The sequence below is a fragment of the Biomphalaria glabrata genome, chromosome 7, assembly GCF_947242115.1.
Source record: "Biomphalaria glabrata chromosome 7, xgBioGlab47.1, whole genome shotgun sequence".
Lineage (NCBI taxonomy): Eukaryota > Metazoa > Mollusca > Gastropoda > Planorbidae > Biomphalaria > Biomphalaria glabrata.
This window is the reverse complement of record NC_074717.1, coordinates 12,824,001-12,844,231: the sequence shown is the minus strand read 5'-3', so window position 1 is coordinate 12,844,231 and position 20,231 is coordinate 12,824,001. Positions and strand designations below refer to the sequence as shown.

The window sequence follows — 20,231 nt, the reverse complement described above, 5'->3', positions numbered from 1 at the left end:
TCCGCTGGTACTGCCAGACAGCGCTAGTTGACATGGTAATAAGCTAATGGCTGAACTTTCACCACAGAGTGCTGGGTTTAACATACAAGATGGACTCAAGGCTGACATGACAACGTACTTGGAATTCTGTTGACAACTTATGTACCAGGAAACTAACCACCATTTTATCAATAAGATTAGATTAACTAAACAGTGACTAATTTTATAACCTTGTATATATACATATATGCGTAGCTAGGAATTTTCCATTGTTTGGGGGGCCCAGGGGGCTTGACCTCTTTGGGGGCTTTTACATTTTTCGTAATACTTAATTTTTAATGTAAAAAAAACACTCAAGTGGGGGCCCGGGTGATTTTCAAATTCTCCCCCACTCTAGCTACGCCACTGTCTCTATATCTATGTATCTAACATACCACTCTTGCATTCATTTACAACCGCTTCCTTTTAGACACGGTCGAAGTAAAAACAAAACTTAATCTTATCACATCAAAAAGATCTAGAGATGTTTTTTTTTTTGTTTTTTCGAAAGAGAGAGAAAGGAATGCAAACGTTTGTGCTCGTGAGCGTGTGTAGATAAGACTGCTGCACTATGTAGCACTATCCATTCTCTACATTCAAAAGGGGACAAATCAACAATTGCAATTAATAAAATTAATATTTTCTTCTTTTTAGAGGACACATTGCCAAAATAGAGATTGTGTGAGGAAATAGAAAGGGGCCTTCGATTGGGTCCTCGAAGGTTGGGTTTATTTCCCTCTAGACCTGGAACTGATGGTCTAGCGTACTCTAAAGAAATGTTTGCAGTGTCTAATACCATACAGGTCCATACATTTCTTGTCTTATGATAAAGGATGCATAAAAAAAAGGGAAAACTAACCAAAGGTGCTATATCTAGAATTCAAAGTGTGTGGTAAGTTTGTGGTAAGGGCTCGATCAATTGGAGGATGATAATAAAATGTTAGGGGTTGTCATTGTAATAAAAAAAAAAGACCGATAAGTATAAAAGCGGGTGTGCGGTGTTTGTGTGTGTGTTTGTGTGTGCGTGGGGTGTGGGGTGACTGTGTGTGTGGGTGTGTGTGTGGAGTCCGATCGAAAAGTAACAGTAACAATATTTCGATATTGATTTGAGAACACGAATATAAGGGATTATATGTCAGGCTAACTTTTTTTTGTTCTGTGGGAGAGGGTGCAGGGAGAGGCAGTAAGTCAAAGTGATACTAGAATTCACGGACTAAAAGTATATGTGCGTGCGTGTGTTGGGGGGGAGTTTTAAAAGAGGGTCGTTCCAATTCAAGTCAAAAGTCTTGGTCACAGAACAATACCATGAGCAGGGAGAGAACAAAAAGGGCTTCCAGAGAGAGAGAGAGGGGGGGGGGAGAGAGAAGCAGAGAGAAAGAGAGAGGCCCGTTTCATTTCATCGCAGCACATACTAGAATTTCCGGATAAAGGTATTTTTAGGGGATCGTTAAAATGTAACCCTATTAAAAAAAATTAACAAGAAAATATAAAAAAAAATACTTATTCAAAAACAAAGCTTTTATATTAAGTGTAGTTATATCAGACAGTTTGGATCAGTCATATATGTAAATTTTTATATATAAATCTTTGTTTAGCAGTTTCATGCTTTTAGCTTTCTCATTACGCTATGATCCTATTACTTGTCTAGACTAGTTGGAAAAAAAAAGGTTGGTGGGGGGGAGGGGGGAGAGAGTATCTGGGTGATCGGTTTTAAAATACATTTATTTAAAAAAAATATATAATAAAATTTGTGAATAACTTGAATTCAAACTCGAAGGCGCAGGCCACCTCAACCTCATCAAGGCTCATGTGTATGTACGGACCACTGTGTCAGGGAAGCGTTTATAAAAATAGTATCTGAGCATTAAAAATAAAAATAAACTTTATAGAATCCTAAATGCTGCTGGTAAAATCATTGGCAAAAAACAAACCCCATTTGGGCAGTTGTTTGAGACAAAAATCTATAAAAAAGCTAACAAGATCCTCGAAATAAAGAATCACCCTTTGTGTCAGGATTTTGTGATTTTACCATCACAGAAGAGATACAAGACACCGATAGCAAAGACAAACAGACACACACACTCCTTTGTTTCCCTGGCAATCAAATCATTAAATAAGAACAATCTGGTATAAACTTTGTCACATGTAAATTATGAGTTAGTCTAGTGTGAATGTACACTTTGGTTTCTTATAGTTATAATGTTTTTTGTTTGGTGTAATGCACAAATTGTAAGACAAATTTCCTTACGGATAATAAAGATTATTATTATTATTATTATTGTAAGTTTCAATCTTTTCTCTATACAATGCATAAAAGGGAATCGTTCAACTTATACTAAAGTATTAATTTCCCTTGTTAGTATCAAACAAAGTAATTAATTAACAGTAATTAATTGACTACTTAGTTAATTTTTTTATTGATTCAAATCTTGTCTATGCCAACAAATAATTGTGCAAAGTTTCAAATTGATCCGAGAACGCGTGTGGGAGAAAACAAGCGTGTACAAACTTTTTACCAGACAGACAGAGTGAGTTGATATAAGTTTTATACCAGACAGACAGAGTGAGTTGATAAAAGCTTTATACCAGACAGACAGAGTGAGTTGATAAAAGCTTTATACCAGACAGACAGAGTGAGTTGATATAAGCTTTATACCAGACAGACAGAGTGAGTTGATAAAAGCTTTATACCAGACAGACAGAGTGAGTTGATATAAGCTTTATACCAGACAGACAGAGTGAGTTGATATAAGTTTTATACCAGACAGACAGAGTGAGTTGATAAAAGCTTTATACCAGACAGACAGAGTGAGTTGATATAAGCTTTATACCAGACAGACAGAGTGAGTTGATATAAGCTTTATACCAGACAGACAGAGTGAGTTGATATAAGCTTTATACCAGACAGACAGAGTGAGTTGATATAAGCTTTATACCAGACAGACAGAGTGAGTTGATAAAAGCTTTATACCAGACAGACAGAGTGAGTTGATATAAGCTTTATACCAGACAGACAGAGTGAGTTGATATAAGCTTTATACCAGACAGACAGAGTGAGTTGATAAAAGCTTTATACCAGACAGACAGACTGAGTTGATAAAAGCTTTATACCAGACAGACAGAGTGAGTTGATAAAAGCTTTATACCAGACAGACAGAGTGAGTTGATAAAAGCTTTATACCAGACAGACAGAGTGAGTTGATAAAAGCTTTGTAGCAATGCATTTAAATACAGCTTATAAATATTACAAAAAATATGAGGGGGGGGGGGGAAGCAAAAGAAGCTTGGAGGGTGGAGAGGTAGATGCTCTCCAAACAAAAGTTCGAGGCACAGAGTTGAGTTCAACTTATCACCCAGTTGGCCAGCTAGTCCTGCAGTTAGTGCTCAAACAGTTAACCCAATAATTATAGATTTGAGCCTGGAATGTTTATTTTTAGGGAACTTTGCTTGACGGTCGGTCAGAGTGAATTGATGGAAGTTGGATCGACTCTCTATCATCCCGGACGTATGTATACATAGACCTTGAACATTAGCAGTCTCTTTCTAAATGCAGAGACATTTGACCCCAACACAACCAATCTTCATATCTTGTCTCTATCACACAAGCCTTCAACATATTTGATAACAAATTCCCTGTTCCATTTATAAAAAGTAAAGTTTCTTTTTCAGACTTTATGATCTTAGGGAAGATGATGTTTTGGTCATCTGTTTCTTTTGCCAACGGTTAACGAGCAGGGTGTCATGTGGCCAGCACAACGACCAACCGTCTTTATTTTTCCCAACTTAAGTAAGGTACCCATTAGAGTTGGGTGGACTCAGGGGCGTCCTAAAAATCCCAAAATTCAAAATCCCAACCTTCACCAAGATTTGAAACCAAGGACTCCAGGTTCGGAAGCAAACCGCTTAACCACTTTCCATTTATGCACTATCAAAAAACCGAACATCAGACTTCCTGATCAGGACGAACAAAAAAAAAATTGACGATTCAAGTGGGCAATAGACAAAAAAGTGAGTTAAAAAAATGAAGGAACAGTTTAAGTGGCAATGAGAACAATTACAAGGGAACAAATACCTAAAAAAACAACAAATCTTATAAAAGAGAAACAACCACACAATCACTGCCATATTCTCAATATTGCAAAATGTATCTCCTCTTTTTCTACATAAAACAAAATTAATTATTTATCACTAATTCATCAACTAATGATTAATTTTTTAATTGATTCATCTATCGTCTTCGACATTCAATAATTATACAAAGGTCCAACTTGATCCGGGAAAGGGGAGAAAAATACAGAGAGACTGAGTAAGTTAATATAAGATTTGTAAAAACAGATGACTCCACAAAGAAAGTTTTGAAAAGTCCTATAATTAAATTTGCAATAGATCTAGACCAACAACAATAAATCTGTGCTATAAGAAATATTTTTACCAATTGTAAAGCTTCTATGGGGATGGAAGAGGGCCTCTGTGTGAAGGGCATCGCAATAGCTATTTAAATGTATTTTGAATTTTTAAAAAATGTAAGGATAGAATTCGAACTCAAGGGCTTATGCCTCCTCAAGCCTATACATTACCTGCGAAGTGCTTATGAAAACAGAAGGCTTCATAGATATCTGTAGTTAGTTTCAAACTTTTAAGCGACGACCTAATTCTCTACAAAAAGTATAAAGGGGCTTAATTCAGCTTATACCGTTGCATCTGTCAAGTACACTTTCTTTCCCTTAATCGATACTAAACAAAGTAATAAATGACCAACAATTAATTAATTGCATTGATTCTTAATTGGTCAGGTAAAACAAATGATTGAGCAAAGTTTTAACTTCATCAATGTGTGGGAAACACCGCATTAGCGAATAAATTTTTAAATGCGTAGCTTAGTCACTTTTCTTTAATTCTATAAACCAGTCACAAAAAATTTAATACTATTTCATAGATATCCACCATAGAAATCTCTCTCGATTTCATTTTTCTTCTACAAAGCTATTATTTACTCACTCCGTCTGTCTGTCTGTCTGTCTCACGTGATTCTTTAGCACGTTGCATATCCCACATCCCATCCTCGGATCAAGTTGAAACTTCGCACAATTATTTATTCTCTATGACACACATGAATGAATAAAAAAAAATGAACAGACGATTAATTAGCAGTAATTAATAAATTATGGTTTATATAGAAAAGGGGAAATAAATTTTGCAGTATTGAGATAAATAGCAGTAACTGAGCTCGTTTTTTTTTCTCCTTTTATAGGCTTAGTTTTTCAGAAAGTATTTTGTATATTTCATTTGTTTAATTATTGTTTCAATCAACTACAAACAACATAATTTGCATAATGTTACATTGATTTGTATTCTTTTTTAGTTTACGATTTGTTTAAACAACAAAGTAGATTTTATAAATGAATAGTTCAATAGACAAATAGACTTATAGAGTGGGGGTGGAGGGGGGGGGAAGAAGAAATCTTAGTCAATAAAAAAATGAATTTTAAAAGGATTAGTGCATAACTACGTCCTCTTTGTTGTCTGAAATGACCTTAATAATGACCTTAATAACCTTCCACTTTCTGACATCTCACTACCAGAACTCAGTTATTTCCCCCTTTGTTTCCCTTGACAACTATCTCTAAGAGCCATTGAAAAAAAAAACACATCTCGCGAGTTCAAATGAACCCACTCAACCTAGCGTGAAAGTTTTGAAAGTGACGGCTATTAAGGCTACTAATGGAAGCCTGAGTGGCTATCAGAAGTTAGTGGTCAATTTTTTTTTATTCGGTATTTGGACATGTAATGGACTTTTATAAGCTTAATTATAACATAGATTAGGTTCAAACTCCAAAAATGACACTTAAGATTCCGAAAGAATTTCACAAGATCGATGATTTTACTTTATATTATTCTATATCCTACTTGTTTGCTCTGAATGCCTCTATATATCTTAATAGCGAGTCCTTTATTTTTATAAGTTGTATTTTTTTATTTTGAAAAAAAAAATTAAAAAAAAATTGATTCATCTTTTAAGACTATTGAAAATTATTTTTCAGTAGCATGTATGGTGTGAATGCATTTTTACATATATACTTTGGATCAGTCATGTCATTAAGTTTGTGATACATCTAGATTTCTAGACCAACAACAATAAATCTGTGCGATTAGAAATATTTGTCTGTTTTTTTAAACTCTATTTCATGCTTTTAGATTTCTCAATACGCTATAAGCATATCACTTATCTGGACCAGTTGGGAAAAAACGGATTGGGGGGGGGGGTGAGTTTTACTTTAATCACTTTTTAAAAGATTTTTTTTTAAATGGTGTGGGGGGGGGGGGGGAGATGACCTGAATTCGAACTTTTGGCTCATGCCTCCTCAAGCCGACATACTAACCACTCTGCTAGTGAGGTGAATATAAAAATAGAATCTATTGTTATTTTAAACTTACTTTAAAGCGGCGATCTATAAATAAAGGGGACTAATTGAGCTTATACCACCACGTCAGTCAATTACTATTTCTTTCCCTTTGTTCGAGATACCAAACAAAATAATTAATTACCAATAGGTAATTAGCTAATTTGTAAATTTTTTTATATGTTCTTGTGTTGTTAGGTAAAAGAAATAATAGTGCAAAATTTCGAATTGATCCGAGTTTGGGTGTCGGAGAAATAACGTGTACAAAATGTTTACCACACGGACAAACAGACAGACAGATATAAGCTTTGTAAAAAACAAAATCCTATTAATAAACAAAAAGTGGATTATTGTGTAGACAATTTTTTTTTAAATCTTCCCCTGGGCAAGTTTTTTTTTTATGTCTCCACACTTTGCAATATCTTCTATGTTAGAACTGAAACAAATCATTTGTTAAGGAAATTCAATGAGACTTCAGTCCCCCTTTAGTCTATGGATACTTGGATAGGACACCGATGAATCCAAAACGACACAAACAAAATGGACATGCTTAAAATCCGGAAATGATGCCAGGATTTCCAAAAGCAAAAAAAACAAAGAAATATTTGAATGAAGCTTTGATGGATCAGCCATTGATCTTTTGATTCTTTTATTTTAGTTTGAAGTTGCCATCAAACAAACTCTTTGAACTTTGTAAATTTTTTAGAAGACAATAGAAAAAAAGAATTATAAAATTGCTTTGATTTTCTCTGATTTAATATTTTTTAAAATAAGAAACTTAAATAAAAAAGCTGCTCTATAATGTGCAAATATTGTTCAGAAATTTATAATTAGAAATTTAGAAGCAGAGATAGTTGATTGTCATTTTTATGCCTGTTACAAATGGTCAATTAATCATTGTTTGTAGCGGTGCCCAGCATAAGAAAAAGTTGCTTATTTTTACTGAGCTGCTATAACTGGATACCTTAGATGTCATGCTTATTTTTACTGAGCTGCTATAACTGGATACCGTAGATGTCATGCTTATTTTTACTGAGCTGCTATAACTGGATACCGTAGATGTCATGCTTATTTTTACTGAGCTGCTATAACTGGATACCGTAGATGTCATGCTTATTTTTACTGAGCTGCTATAACTGGATACCGTAGATGTCATGCTTATTTTTACTGAGCTGCTATAACTGGATACCGTAGATGTCATGCTTATTTTTACTGAGCTGCTATAACTGGATACCGTAGATGTCATGTTTATCTTTACTGAGCTGCTATAACTGGATACCGTAGATGTCATGCTTATTTTTACTGAGCTGCTATAACTGGATACCGTAGATGTCATGCTTATTTTTACTGAGCTGCTATAACTGGATACCGTAGATGTCATGCTTATTTTTACTGAGCTGCTATAACTGGATACCGTAGATGTCATGCTTATTTTTACTGAGCTGCTATAACTGGATACCGTAGATGTCATGCTTATTTTTACTGAGCTGCTATAACTGGATACCATAGATGTCATGCTTATTTTTATAAAGCTGTTAAATCTGGATACCGAGTAAGTCATGAAGCTTATTTTATCATTTCGCGTACTATTTGATTGGAAACAATAGAAGAATCTTAGGATTCTTATGACATGAAATTAATTATTTTTTAAGGATCACGCATTGACCACGTAAAGTGCAATTCTCAACAAAATGTTCTTTTGCATCTACCGAATTCTCGTGAATCTTATGCAAAGTTTTGAATTGTTAGTCAGAAAAATTTAATAGACTTATTAGATCCACTTCCTTCACTGTTGTATGATACATTGTTCTTCACCTGATTGCTGCAAAATACAAATTAAAGAGAAGTAACCTGTGTGTTTGTGTTAGACTGAAGGTATCATAGTCAGACATTATGGATGCGAAATATTTTTAAATTCACAGCCCTGGGTTTGATTTGATACATTATGTTCTTATCGATAATGTCACGCTGGATTTTTATTTATCCGCTTTGAGTGTGTGGTAGAAAGAGGTGAAATGGGGGTCAAGCTGTGACGTGTTGCCAATTATGCCTTTATATATTTCTATCTTAAAATACTAATAAATAAATGTAATAAATAAAAGGACATGAAATCGATACAATTAATTTCTAATGGGAAATATTCTTTATTTGAAAAAAAAACAACATATAATACATTTTTTTGGACCCAGGTTTAAGCAAAATATCAAGCTCAGGATATATTTAAAATTTAAATATCAAAAGTGAACTTTAAGAACACGTGACTTGACAGAAGACTAGTCTCAAAAAATAAAATCTTGCGAGAACCAAACTAAATCTAACAGCGCACGTGCTGTGGCGTACTTAGTCAGGGCTAAGCGTGAGCAGTAACAGAGAGACAAGTGTGAGTAGCATGGCGTTCCCGGGCTCTGGTCCTCAAGAGTCAATAGGAGGACATTAATGGCATACAAGATGCCAAGCTGGACGCAGAGGGCACTTACACAAGACCTTTTTCTTTGTTTCTTTTGAAGTGTTCATCTACATATTCCTTAGTCACAGACTTAGTCACAGACTTAGTCACAGACTCAACTTTTGTAGAGTCAGTTTTTTTTTATTCTAACCGCTTTTTGTTTTCTCTGTGTGTAGATACTAACCTCACTTAAGTTCAGACGTGAAAAGCTGGGTCATTTTTTATTGGCACTAGGTCGACATAGTTGTAACAAAATCCTTGTCCATTCTATAAATAGGTCTGTGTTTTGGACAGTTTACAGAAAACAAAGGATTCTAACCTACTTTTTTACTTCTGTGCGTAACATCAAACGATTCCAGACATAATAAATATCTTTCTTTTGAGACGAAAAAGACAGATATTTAAAAAACGCAATAGATCCATAATTCTATATTGAATGTTTCAATAAGCATCTGCATGTTGGCTGAATCACTGACCTATACATAGACTGGAAAATAATTAAGTGTTAATTAAACGCGTATTTTTTTTATTTTTTTTTGGAGTCGCGGTTGATGAGTGGTGAAGCGCTTGGCTTCCAAACCGGGGGTCCCAGGTTCGAATCCTAGTGATGAGCTTTAGATCATCTGCGCTATAGACCACAAGGTCTGAAAGGGGACCTTTAATTTTTTTTTTAAACGTGTATTCGGAATTGAATTTTTTAAAATGTTCTTTGAAAGACATCGCTTAAATAACAATATAACATTTTTTTTTATAGAGGCGGATGAATAGAACTAAATGTATACTATTTTACTAGTGTTGAAAATCAATAACATAAAAATGGTTTTCCTTTGATTTTTTTTTTAAAGCATTTGATTCACGCCACGCTAAACGTGAGAGCTCACCCTGAACTCGATTTAAATCTAGACCTAAACAATTGGAAGAGATGTTGGGCCCAAAATGTTTCAAAATGATGAAATCATAAACACAACTAGAATATTGGTGTCCCATGCAAAAATCTTTGAAATATAAATATTTTGTACGATATGTGTTTTTAAAACTAAAAAAAAATATTTTTTATATTTTTTTTAACGACCATTGTGGGTTTTTATTAATTAAAAAATTTCTTGAACTTAAAGAATGTAGATTGAATCTTAAAACTATAATAGTAATCCTCATCTCTTACTTTGTTTTCAGGCATAGTCAACATTTTCAAAACAAAACTCAAAGTCTTGTACTGTATGTACTACCTACTTACTAGTAACTCACGAGCAGAGGCGTACAGAGGAAGCAAGGCTCCCGGGGCATCAAAACATATCTCCGCCCTTTTCCTCATCTTACAAATAGTGTACGCCTTTCATAGATATGGATAAGATCACAGTCACCAGTAAGTAAAACAAAACTTATAATTTAAACGAAGTCAATAAGCTAACAATCTGCAGCGACAGGAGGTGGATTTTGTATGAAGTGTTTTGATACCCGTGCCCCTAAGCTGCGTCACCCGAAACTACTTTCATCCCTGTCCTACCCTAGGGACGCCACTAGACAGGAAATAGATAATCCGCAAAGAAATAAACCATTTCTGCAAGTCTTATTTTATATCAACTTAGTCTAAAAAAAAAAAAGGAACATTTTTACCTTGCACTATTCCCCCCCCCCCCCGAGAAAGAATCCTGGTTAAGAGAATTTATGGATCTACTTGACTTAGTAATATTCCAATGTTAGGCCTTTAGATCTAGATTTAGAAATCGAGGCTCAAAATTTTCCTGAACATTCATGTATTCAACTCTTGAATAAATGCGAAAATACCTGACGACGTATTGCCTGCTCAAGAGAAATATGTTTTAGTTCTCACGCCAAATGTAAATTTATTTCTTGTTTACACTATGAAAAACGATAACTGTCAAACCAAGACATGTACATTGTTTAGACTAATAGCTCGTTGCCACGTCACAGGTCTGTACGACGTGGCAACGAGCTATTGATCTCCACTGTCCACAGGTTGTGACGTTGCAGGTCAGTGTTCAGGCCTTTTATAACGAATAAAACCCAGTGTCGCCAACGAACTAGTAAAACTTCTTTCCCAACGATATCCATCAATTCTAGACAACTCGATAGAGCCGTTTTCTGGATCTGTGTCCAGGTTCAACCCAGAAGGTTCCATGAAGGTTTGTGTTGAATTGAGGTATTGTACAAAATATTGAAATTTCAAAAATGTGAAATATTTTGTTCGTAGCTTTAACCAGGCTTCAACAACTTCTTGTGAGATTCCGAAATCATGCCCTTATGTATTTTTCAAACGAATTATGCATATTATATGTACCAATACTTGTACAACCTTTTTCTTTAATAAGATTTGAAATGCACTTTGTGTTACCGAAATAACAACTACACATGCACTAGAACAGGGGGTTTATTTCTGTGAGTTTATATTTATTGCTACACTAGCCGCATATGACCCGTGGCCAGCGGGCCTTAGTTTGGGTATTGCTGATCTAATGCATGGAATGTTGGAGAATGTTGCCACTACAATAAAACTAGAGTGTAATAATGGGTTTACCCGTTCAGCCGACATATTTATATGAAATATAAAATACTGTGAATACGGGTTTACCCGATTTGTTAAAATGTTTCGCTTTTTAACAGAGATAAAATTAATTATTCTTTGTCTATTTTTAGGGCCTTTATGTGAGGGAGGGACATTTGACATACACTACGGTCTCGGCCATGATGTAAGGAACATTTATGCCAAGTTTTATCAAACTTGATAAAACGGTTTTATTTAGGACATACTCCTTACTTTCTAGTTTATGTATCAGATGTTGGTTTTAAATGTTTAGAATGTTCCTCCAAATTTGAAGATCAGTACAGCTTAGTCCAAAACTCCTACAGGACGAGGGGAGGGGATGGCGATGTGCAGGGTTCGAGATTTTCCAACGACAGTACAGGGCACATACCACACGACCGGGCATTCAATATTTCGTAGCTGAAACACTACTTTGTATTAAACTAAAGTAAAGTAAGACTTTAATCTAACTTTTGCGAGCGCTACACATTCTCCCATTATAAATTTATGATAGATTCCTGTGTGCCGGCTAAATCATGACGCATGTAGTGTGCCGGCTAAATCATGACGCATGTAGTCCGCGAGCCGCATGTTTGACATGCCTGTGTTTCCTGGTCGAGTCATTAATCGATTGACTAAATGTTGGACATACGAGATCGAGTCTTGATTTACTCGCGTGTTTTAAGGATCGATACTCGCCACGGTAATCTTGACATCAATAACAGCAGGTTAATTGGAAACAAGATTCTCTCACAGCATAGAATATTTTTTTTCCCTTTTGTTTTACATCGGGCACGAAAACACGAGAAGAAATTGAGAACTCGTGGAATGGGATCTTGGAGAATATAAATATATTCTTACTGTAATGTTAACTGGTCAACTGACTGCTGAGACATGTTAAATAACCCAAAAAAAAGAAATCATTCTTCTCAACAGAATAATTTTAAATGTAATTATTGCTTCTTTCAGTTCGTTGTCACAGATACTCAACAAAGGCAACAGGTAATTATAGACGAGAGTGATGGGTGCCTAATTTCTTTGACAAATTTATGCCCAAACTTAAATAGGTTTTGCCTCCTAGGAGAACTGTCAGTCAATGAACCAGACCTGACAGAATACACCTGCTAGATAGTAGGTAAGGTCAAGATATATATTGACTGAAGGAGCTAAAGTATGGTAGAACAAAGTCTTATGTTTAGTCTTTATTATACTTTGCAAAAGGGCAGTCATCCCTGTTAAAAGAATTAATAATATTACATTTGGAAGTAAGGAATCATTACCTACTTTAGGCTAAAATAATAAAGAGATTTTGTCTTACATTCTCATGGGTGCGGCCATATTCAAAAGCTATAATACTGATACTCAGTAATAAGAATGATTTAATATGATTGTTAGTTCTCCTTAATCCCATTCATATAATATTGTTGTTCACTCCCTTGACTATTTAAATGACGGTAGAGGTTTACGGCTATAAGAAACCTATTCTAATTTGAAGAGGTTTGACCTGGGAAAGGTCTGAATTGGCCAGCAAACATTCTTCCCCTCTGTCACTCAACATAATAATAACAATAGTTTTACAGACTTAAAGCAATGTCAACGTAAAAGCCCACCCGTAGCTAAGCGATTTTGGCCTCTCCAGCAACAAAACCCATTGTCCCAGCACTAATCATCTGGCTTGTAGGAAGTACCCGTAATTGGTGACGGCATTCTACAATTTATGATCGAAGTGATTACTTCAAGAGAGATAGCATATGAATTGTCAGTAGCCGGACTATAATTGCTCAAATCGAGCAAAGTTTTACTACTGCCGTTTTGTCTCCCTAGCTATTTCAAACTGGCTCTTAGCAATATTAAGTCCGCTGACTCCACTGCTATAGATCGTCAGAAACCTTCCCAGAATGTCTTCTCTGGCAGTGATAACGGAAGTGTTATGTCCCATTCTATTACTGCTCGATGTAATAAAGGGAACTGAACTGGGGGGGGGGCGGTGTTCGGGTTACCATAACGACGGGGAACAACAAAGATTTACGACCGTAAAGTTCGGGGCGCTGCGCATCAAGCTCATTTGCATATACTGTGTATGTGTGCAGGCACAATGGACTCATTTTCTTGGAGTGCAAAAAAAAAGAGTGGAGATTAAGGGCGGATCCGGAAGTAGTGATTGGGGGAAGAGGGGGTAGGTACATACAATGTCAACATTAATCTAAAATCCCGTGTATATTAAGTAATTATTAAGCAAATGAATTGATCGAAAAGATGTGATTAGAAAAAATAATTTCTAAAATTTTATTTGGGGTTGTGAAAAGTCCTAAAAAACTGAGCTTGAAGATGTGAAACAGTTGGATGGTGAAGAGAGGTCTGTTCAATTAGATCTACGTATTGAGTGTATATTAAAGGTGTCAAGTAACACTCAAGCAGCCCTGGCTGTTTTAACACATCCTTCTCTATTCATATCTCTTGTTAACTCCATGACTGATTTCAAAGTCATAAATAGGTGATTACATTTTCTAAATTTAATGGAACCGTCATATGTCGTTTTTTCTACCTCGTGAGTTTACGACGTTTAACTGGTAGACAACTACTTTTACTGTTTTATACAAAACTTAATGATATAAAGACAGATTTTACAGTAAGAAAAGAGTCTCCTAAGCCAAATTTTAAGATTCAACTAAACTAACTTTTGAAGATGCCACGAAGAGAGCATTGACGAAAACTTAAAGGTGACTGGACCTGATAAAACATGATACTATCTAGATGTGTATCAAAGAACAATTTAATTGGACAAAAGCCACTTCATAAATACAGAAAGTATTCTTAAATTCTCACACAGTTTTTTCGAAAACCACTACATTGTCCGTTCAGAGATGGGGACAAAAAGACACTATAGTAATTAAAACTTTCAGATTACAACTCAGGTTGATCATCACTACTTTATATGCAAGCCACTGAAAATTTAAAATATCAATCCGAATGTTGTGGTAACTATATACACTGAATGCCATTCTTTTATTTGAATGATCATATAATCTTTTAGCAGCATCAACTTCAAAGATTTTATCAAGATGATTTCTATAGGTCAGTAACAGACACAAATGCAAATTTCATTCGTTTCGTGTCGTCTTGTGTTTTGTGTTTTGAGTTTGCTCTGCGTGATGTTCGTGTCATGTGATTGTCCAAGTATTGTTCGGCCATTGTTGAAGCCCTTGTCAAATAATTGGAAGAACATGCATCGACAAGGAAACAATGATGGCTTTGTTATTAAATACAGCTTCTTAATTGCTTTTTATACAGGGCCTTTTTCGGATGACATCAGAATCGGGTGGGAGAGAGGGGGAGGTCTCAGAGAGTGAGTACACAGAGTTAAATCTGTATTGATCCTTTGGTTGAGTTTGTGTGTTTGTATAAGATCTACGTACTCGGGTTGAGCCAGTCTGAGATGTCTTTTAATGACAGATGTGAAGTGTGTCATGTGACATCGAGGCTCAAGTAGTGGGGCAAACTATCCTAAAAAAAATTTTAAATTTGAAAAATGTACTGGCTGAACATGTACTGCACCTGTCCGCCCTGTCCGCCCTGACCTTAGTGTTGTCCGAGAAATAGAATGATTTGAATGGCTGCTGTGGTAGGACTAGTGTTAATAGTTTGAATAGTTAAGTAGATAGACGGAAGTCCAACAGAAGTCCAACAGACGGCTAAAACGGATAAAAGGTAAATAAAAAAGACATTATTTCGGCAACATTTCTCAGAAAAAAAAAATCCATTTTGATTAGTTTTATCTTGAAAAGAAATATAAAATATATTTTTTTTTTATCCTAAAGGATCTGTAAGTCTAAGGATTGGGATATTAGATTAAAACAACGAAGCTTTACTAGCCAGGTTACTGAAATTGTTCACTTGTATTCAAAGATCACTAATTCATATTTTGGTTATAAAAATATGACAGTGTAAAGTCCCATTAATATATATCTATATCACCAGGTCATACAGACAGAACATAATACCGAGTTCAATTGAGAGAATGAGACCAAGGGTGCCAGATAGAATCTAGTTTTGTCCTGGCGTATCCAGCGCCCTCGATACCCTCTCGTTTCTTTTTCCCCCAGCGCTGACCCGCGGATATAAAACATGACGGCCATCTATTTCCTGTCCACTTAATGCCTTCAGTGCCCAGACTCATTGGCCGGAAGATGTTTGGTTTCGAGGTCCGGTTCTAGTAATCGAGACGCCCGCAATTTCCTTGGGTAGTAAAAACGCCAAATTCATTTTACACTAGAGGCGGACGTATACGTTGTGGCATAGAATATAACCCCGGCTGTTAAATACGTCGCCTCTGTTCCAGGCTAGATATAAAGTTACATATTATTTACATTTACACCTAAACAACAAACAATTTGTACATCACAGATTTTTACTTTGTCCAAATACAAAAGAGTATGGGCGTTTTTTTTTTTTTTTTTTATAAATCTTATATCAATTCATTCTGTCTGTTTGGTGAAAAATGTGTACACGTTATTTCTCTCACACCCACTCTCACACCCACTCTCACACCCACTCTCACACCCACTCTCACACCCACTCTCACACCCACTCTCAGATCAAGTTGAAATTTTGCACAATTATTTTTTATGCCTGACAAAACAAGAATCAAGAAAAAAACAACTAAACAATTATTTAATTTACTCTAGGTAATTGATTCTTTTGTTTGATGTGGAACAAGGGAAAGAGTTTGTACTTGACAGATGTGGTAGCATACGTTTAATGAGTTCGAAATCAAATTGTAATATTTTTTAAGCAATCACGGTAACATTAAAACACTGATTCCTTCTCCCTCCCCCCCCCCTTTCCCAACTGGCCCAGGCAAGTGATAGGAGCATAGCGTAGTGAGAAAGTGATAGGAGCATAGCGTAGTGAGAAAGTGATAGGAGCATAGCGTAGTGATCAAGTGATAGGAGCATAGCGTAGTGATCAAGTGATAGGAGCATAGCGTAGTGAGAAAACTTGAAGCTTGAAATTGCGCTAAACAAAAACAATTGGTAAAAATATTTAAATCGCATTCAAACAACATTGTGATGCGGAGATACAAATGTAGGCCTAAACTATGAACTCTAGACTGAGACCCTTCAACAATAAATACAAAACTTTTAGTCTGGAACAAGGAATCCCTTGAATAATATACACACTGTACAATACAATTGAGTTGAAACAAATTTACTGTCGTCTGTCCAGCTCACAGCTAAATCTTTCCGTCCTTTAAATACTTTGACCATCTACGTCTTTCTGCATTCGGAAACAACCAATCAGCTCTCTCGCCCGCTGAATTTCAAATATTCAACCAATAAAAGCATTTACTATTTTTTTTTTCTAAATGGCCGTGCGCTGCAGGAATACAATCTAAAAATAAACTTAGTGCAACAGCTGCTTTATGTTACGTGACCAATGTAAACTATAAGAGAAAATCATGAAATAAAGTGAGTCGACAGAAATGAATGTATTTATTATCTACTTTTCTACTCTTTGGTAGCGGGTATGTTTCTTCTCTTCTTATTTTTGTTTAAAAGCTTTATATCAACTCACTCCTTCGTCTGTCTGTCTGGTACAAAGTTTTTTACACGTCATTTCTCCCACTTCCCATTCTCGGATCAAGTTGAAACTTTGCACAATTATTTATAGTCGAAGACAATGAATGAATCAATCTATAAATTAAGCAATCAGTAAATTTACTAGGTGGAAATTAATTAACTTGGTCTATTTATGAAAAGGACGATAAATCTTAAAGTATTAATATGTATAGCAATAATTGTGCGTTTTTCCCCTTTGTATAATCTTTTTTAAAATGTAATTTTCTTATAGTTTGCTTGTTTTTAATATTTTCTTGAAATAACTTTAGAAAAATGTTTTTACTTACTTCTAAATTTTAAAGCCTGACATTTTATTAAAATGTATTTTCATCACTCCCTAAGACACTATGGGATAAGGAAACGTGTAGACAGTAGCCCAGAGAGTTCAATTTAAATCATTTTAAGCAACAGACTCATAGAGTTGCTAGGGGTGGTCAAGGGGTTAGTAGAGTACGAGAGGGAGAGAGAGGGAGAGAGAGAGGGGGGAGAGAGTGAGAGAGAGTGAGAGAGAGAGAGAGAGTGAGAGGGAGAGAGGGGAAGAGAGTGAGAGAGAGTGAAAGAGAGAGATTGAGAGAGAGAGAGAGAGAGCGAGAGAGAGTGAGAGAGGGGAAGAGAGCGAGAGAGAGAGTGAAAGAAAGAGAGTGAGAGAGAGAGAGCGAGAGAGAGAATGAGAGAGAGAGAGAGTGTGTGAGAGAGAGAGAGGGGGGAGAGAGTGTGTGTGTGTGAGAGAGAGAGAGAGAGAGCGAGAGAGGGAAAGAGAGAGTGAGTGAGAGGAGGACAGGACATGTGTGACTCAAGTTGAGGAAAAGGAAATTAACAACTGAGAAACAACGTCAGAGTAGCAAGTGAACAATGTGAGAGGCTTTGATCTCTTTCTGTCTGGCTCCTTCTAGTTCTTACATCCTACTCATTTATTGCTAGCATTGAATTCGTTTCTATCTGATCATTAAGTTTGACAGAATGAAATTTTAGAGCAAATTCTGCAAAACTACATCAGAAGCTAAATAGCTATAGATGTTTAAATATAGATCAATACTTTTGGTTTCCTCTATGAAGATACTTTGAATCACTAAGTATGTCAAGTTTTAATTGTTGAAACAAAAGAGTTCACTATCAGAAAGATAATGATATGACCCTACATTGCGCACTGTCATTAGGTGCGAGATTGTACTCCATGAGACACAGGACAGAGATACGCTAAAAGATAGAGAAAGTCAAAGATGGCCGATAATTAGATCTAGAAAGAAGGCTGTTATTACTGAGTACTCTAGTTGGATATTTTGTTATCGTACTACTGTTGTTCTATCATTAAACTAGTGATTTTTATCTACTCCTTTCGTTGGGGTTCTTTGAGCTCGCTGTTGTCTAAGTTGCAGCAATAACATAATATTTAGAGCGCTCTAGGGTGATGATGAAATCAGATTCTCAATGCCGATTTTAGTTACGTGAATCTAGACAGGCGGCACAGCTCTGTATTATATATGCCATAATATGAATTGTACTCTGCCTCATTATAAATTATAGTAATTACATGAACAATGAGAAGTGAATTAAAAAACATAAACTCCACCCCATGTTTGCTCACATCTCAATGCTTGTCTCAGACTAAGTAGCACGCTCTAGCCGCAACAGCCGCCCACATTTCGTTCTTGCACTCTTGTCCCTGTAACGACCATGCAATAACCGAAAGTAGCCCCCGGGCTGACACGTTAACTTTGTTAGTCTATTACCTCCCTTGAAGTAACTGGTCGTTACTATCTTTAGACGCTGGTCAGTTATTTTTATCATCATGACACTCCCCCTCCCCACCTTGTTGTACCCTTTAGTTTCTCTCTTTAAATAAAAACTCATTTTCTGGCATTCTGAAAATTAGTCGTTCTTTTTTCTTTTTCTTGTTTTTTTTTTAAGTTGATAGAGTACAGAAACTCTAATACAGTTCACAGACACCCCCCCCCCCCAGTCCTGTAGCCTATCGCTCTGATGTATTGACCAACGGTCAGTGTCATGTTAGTGAACGGAAAGAAGACCCAAGTCGATCACAGACAGATACCGAAATAGTGATCCTAGCGATGCATCAACTAAATGTCCAACCAAGACCAGACGTAACTAAGTATCACTCTTTCTTGTCTGGTGTTTAAATACGGTCTGAGAACACAACGTGATATTAGCGATGTTATGTAATCTCTCGTGTGTTTGTACAACTGATATAGTTTTACAGTTCAGTAAAAGTGTACTTCAGACAGAGGCGTAGATTCCATTTCATCATTCCTCATTGCAGCCCGTACAATAAGTTCCCTGTTTAGACCTTCTGATCTCTAGGGCAGATGATGTCAAGGCCATCACTTTGTAGCCTACCAGCACCACTGCCTTTACTTTTCCCCAACTAATGTCAGGGACCCATTAGACTCAGTGGACTCAGAGGCGCCTAAAGATTCCGATACAGAAGTCAAGCACTTTACCGCTCAGTCACCGCGCCGCAATAGTTTGAGAACTCAAGCCTTTAAAACTAGATAGATAGAAGAACAAAGCGTATTTAAAGGGAGAGCAATGTGGCGGAGTATAGTGTGAAAAAAAGGAGGAAATAACCAGACAAAGACACACTTAGCAACATACATACACACACACAAACACACAACACACATGCACAAAGCTGGAAAAGAATGATTGATAGAACTCATACTCAAGCTTCAAAGAATTATTGCCTATGATAGATACAAGGAGAGAAAGAGAGAGAGGGAAGCGGATAGATAGACACAAAGAGAAATTGAGATGATGTCAGAGAGAAGTGGGCAGATAAGTAGAGAGACAGACTGAGAGACAAGAGAATGAGGTGGGCAAAGATAGAGAGAAGAAAGCAGAGAGAGTAAGGGAGGCGAGTAGAAAGGAAAAAAAAACCAGCTAGAGAGTGAGGGGAATTAGAGGGCTAGAAAGGCAGAGAGAGAATTAAATTGAGAGGGAGGGATATTGGATATGAAAAAAAAAATGAAAAAAAACATGCTGGAAAGGCCAGGCTTATTAAAGACAGAGGCAGAAAAGAAATAAGAGTGAGAAAAAGAAAAGTTAAGAGAGAGAGAAAGAGAGAGAGAAAGAGAGAGAGAGAGAAAGAGAGAGAGAGAGAGAAAGAGAAAAAAGAGAGAGAAAGAGGAGCAGACGAGGTCATTTTGTCTCTCCCTCTCTCTCTCTCTTATTCTCTGTCTGTGTGTCTG

At 36.1% G+C, this 20,231-nt stretch overlaps 1 protein-coding gene across 1 annotated transcript in view; it reads right to left on the bottom strand.

Annotated features, from left to right (window-relative positions):
• Window positions 1–20,231, bottom strand: part of LOC106052312 (cyclic nucleotide-gated cation channel beta-1-like) — a 205,236-nt gene that overhangs the window by 159,261 nt on the left and 25,744 nt on the right. The gene's annotated exons all lie outside the window — the stretch shown is intronic.